This window comes from Capsicum annuum, unplaced genomic scaffold (assembly GCF_002878395.1).
Source record: "Capsicum annuum cultivar UCD-10X-F1 unplaced genomic scaffold, UCD10Xv1.1 ctg82566, whole genome shotgun sequence".
Lineage (NCBI taxonomy): Eukaryota > Viridiplantae > Streptophyta > Magnoliopsida > Solanales > Solanaceae > Capsicum > Capsicum annuum.
Genome location: NW_025893371.1, coordinates 1 through 1127, shown reverse-complemented (window position 1 = coordinate 1127; position 1127 = coordinate 1). Strand labels below are relative to the sequence as shown.

Genomic DNA, 1127 nt, shown 5'->3' with positions numbered 1-1127 from the left:
TTAAATTTATTTTGTTTGGGGAGGGGCGAGGTGGGGGGGGGGGGGGGGGGGGGGGGGGGGGTGGGATGGGTGGGGTATAAAGAAGATTTTAATAAAAGTTTAAAAAGTAAAAAAAAAATGGGAGAGGGGGTAAAAACAGGGTGGATGATTTTGAAAGTAACATAAAATCTTTAATTGAATTAATTTAGAGGATATAGTAATATGCATCAATAAAATATTTAAAGATATTAATGATGAAATCATACAATGAAAAAATTAAGAATTGTAGAACAAAGTCTGAAAATATTAAAAAAATATAAATTGTATGTGTTTAGTTTTGAATTGACAGTTGTGAAATTCATAATTTGAAATTAGAAGTTTTGTAATTGAAATAATTAAATATTTATGGTTGAGATGGATGGATGGATAGATAAATCAATGAATGAGATATGATTAAAGCAAATATTAATTTTGTTCTTTTGATACAAAACATCTAAAATAATTGTGATTAGTTATTAAGTATCAATTATAATTTCACTATTAACAATTATTTTTAATTATAATTAATATTTTAATGTAATACAATAAAAATCAATTATTTTTAGGTGAATGAGCTAATATTTTTAAAAATATGTCCCGTGCATCGCGCGGGTAACTATACTAGTATATTATAAAGCAGAGGACGAAGCATAAGAAGAAGCTAAGTGACAAGCTGCTATGAAGTCACGTGTCTGTTTTTAGGACAAGTTTAATTGTATTGTAATAAGATTTTTATAATTATTTGAATTTAAGAATATACTAATTGTATCATACCAGCACTAACCACCGGATCCCATCAGAACTCCGAAGTTAAGCATGCTTGGGCGAGAGTAGTAGTAGGATGGGTGACCCCCTGGGAAGTCCTCGTGTTGCATCCCCTCTCTTTTCACTATGTGGGAATACACTGGGTTTGTTGTTGTAGTTCTAAATGAACTCTTATATTTCATAAACTATATCAAATATAATGATAAATATACTATTATTATTGATAAATATAAATAATATATATTTGTGGTGTTTATCTAAAACTTATTATTATTTGCGATAATTTTAAAATTTAATAATTAAATTCAACGTATATATCTACTTGAAATACATTTATATATCTA

The 1127-nt window shown here is 28.0% G+C and overlaps 1 pseudogene; it reads left to right on the top strand.

Annotated features, from left to right (window-relative positions):
* The first annotated feature begins 778 nt into the window (after positions 1-778).
* Positions 779-896, top strand: LOC124895493 (annotated as a pseudogene).
* The last annotated feature ends 231 nt before the right edge of the window (positions 897-1127 follow it).